Source organism: Marmota marmota, unplaced genomic scaffold (assembly GCF_001458135.2).
Source record: "Marmota marmota marmota unplaced genomic scaffold, marMar, whole genome shotgun sequence".
NCBI classification, from domain to species: domain Eukaryota; kingdom Metazoa; phylum Chordata; class Mammalia; order Rodentia; family Sciuridae; genus Marmota; species Marmota marmota.
In genome coordinates, this window is record NW_026013655.1 from 1 (window position 1) to 2,544 (window position 2,544).

The following is a 2,544-nucleotide window of genomic DNA, read 5'->3' on the forward strand; positions in this document are numbered from 1 at the left end:
GTCAGTCAATTATCCATTCTTAATTTTTGTTTTTGTGTGAGGTGAGACTCTAAGTTCATTTGTTTACATATTGACACACAGCTGTTTTAGAACCATTTTTTAAAAGATTAAAAAAAAAGAGTCTCATTTGTTTGAATGATCATTTAATGCAGATTGTACATGTTTAGTAGACCACCTTTTGCCTCATTGAATTGTTTTGGCACCTTTATAGAAAAACCAATGAACATAAATATAAGAGTTTGTTTCTGGGTTCTCCATTTTGCTCCTTACTGCCAATACCACACTACCTTCATTTCTGTAGCATTGCAATAAGTTTTGGAAATTAGGAAGTCAAAGTCCTCCAACTCTGTTATTTTTCAAAACCATTTTGATTATTTTAGGTCCTTTGCATTTCCTTGTAAATTTGGGATCACATTGACAAGTTGTTTTAAATTACAAAAAAAAAAAAAAAAAAAGGGGGCTAGGGATATAGCTCAGTTGGTAGAGTGCTTGTCTCACATGCACAGGGCCCTGGGTTCAATCCCCAGCCATAAATCATCATCATCATCATCATCATCTATTCTAATTAGTTGCACTTGACAGTAGGATGCATTTTGACACATCATACATAAACGGAGTATAACTTCTCATTCTTCTGGTTGCATATGCTGAATGGAGGAATTTGGCGGAGGGGGTGGGATTTATAGCATATTGTTTTTAAAATAAGAAAAGACTTGATAAGTGTTTAACTATTGGAATTGTAATGATTTAAGATACTTATTAAAAATACATAGCTCATTCCAAGCCACTGTTTAGTGTTGCTGAATTTGAACCTTTAGGCCAAAGCTACACTAAATATGAGGTGGGGGAAACTTGGAGATGCTCTTGTATCATAAAATGAACCATATTCTTAATTTTTATGTTATTACTTTCAGAGAGCAAGATTTCTTCTGTCTTGTGGTGGGTTACTAACACATCTTTGTGCCTAGATGACAGATTTGGGAGGATTTAGTGTATTCTCAGCATCCTCCCCCTGCAATTTTGAGCAGCATTTGGTATGGTCCTAGATCGGTGCATATATCTTTGTACACCAGAACCCCTGAGAGCTTGCATTTTGCTTTTATAGAGGCAGTAGATTCTGATGTATGTCTGCTTAAGCAATCAGCAAAAAACTACAATTTCTTTGGAAAAACCTGCTTCTGCTCCAGCCTCACTTCCTTTGTTCTACATCCCTGAAGATGCAGATGAGGGAAGCTACCTGGTAACTGGAGGTTTCACCTGACCAGCATTGCTTCTGTTTTACTTGCTCAGTTCACACATCCATGTCATCTCCAGGACTCACCGAAAATAGTCAGAGGAATCCCTGTAGGTGGAACTTTATTTCATATTTTTCCTTAGCTGCTTTTCTTTAAAGGTGTTACCTCCATACTTGGGTACATTGCTGTAATTTGCATGGCATACAGATGATATATTATTAAAAAGAAGAAATTAAATTTCAACCTGATTTGAACGTAAAAGAAGTATATTTTAATGAGAAAATCATTAGTTTCTATATATTACTAGTAAGTAAAAGTTACTGAATTAATATCTCAAATAAGTAAAAAATGTTGCATGGAATTTGGAACTTTTGCATTTATAACATATATCTTCTCATCCATCAGGTGAAATTGACCAAGCAAGCATTTTTATGAAGCAGCATTATATTAAAAGATAAATATAAAATGCCAGGAAAATAATGCACAGCTGTTAGAATAATGAGTCCATTTCTTCTGGTGCAGCTCCATAAAACTAATTCAGCATCCCCTGCTGCTGGTATGTTAATTTTCCAAGAAGTTAATAGTTAAATATATGAGCTATATCCAGTGACAGAAAAGTTAACCTTCATTCCATGCTACTCTATGGGTCCATCTAAAATGGCTGATTATCAAAGTGGGTTTTTAAAATGTCATAATGCTTCATATGGGTTAAAAAGTATACATTTTTTCATAATTTTAAAAAACCTAAGTGTATTCTTTATCACCTCTAGTCAGAGGACATGGTTTTAATGATATATGTATTTGGCATTTTCATATTTACATATGCAAGGATATTAAAGTTAAGGAATTTGCTGTAATTATACTTTAAACAATCATTATAAATTTTTGTTGTTGTTGAGCAATATATTATTCTATCCATTGAGCAACTGAAGAAGAATTTCTAATAGCTACTACTTATTAGAAATATTAGAAATAATAGTTCTTAGGCCTTTAAGGGGGCATATGTTATGACCTATTGTATGTACTTTACCCTGACAGGTAGAAGCCTGCTTGTTGTTAAGTGGAGAAAATGAAAGAAGTGCATGTTGTCACTAAGTTTTTAGTCCATCATGGTTACTCTGTTTTTGAGATTACAAATTAGGATAAGGTACATCAAAGTTGAAGATAGATTTAAGAGACTTTAAGTTTCTTCTTTTTTTTTTTTTTTCCCCTCTATCATGTCCATTCTTTGTATAGCCTTAGATCTTCAAGCTATTTAAGCCTAGACTCTCTCTTTTTTTTTTTTTTTTTCCTGGTTGTTAAGAATCAA

General features: G+C 33.4%; 1 long non-coding RNA gene across 1 annotated transcript; it reads left to right on the top strand.

Annotated features, from left to right (window-relative positions):
* Nucleotides 1–661: 661 nt before the first annotated feature.
* Nucleotides 662–2,535, top strand: LOC125614982. The gene is made up of 2 exons (XR_007345551.1): nt 662–1,344; nt 1,641–2,535. It is a non-coding gene; the product is annotated as an uncharacterized LOC125614982 (long non-coding RNA).
* Nucleotides 2,536–2,544: the final 9 nt, after the last annotated feature.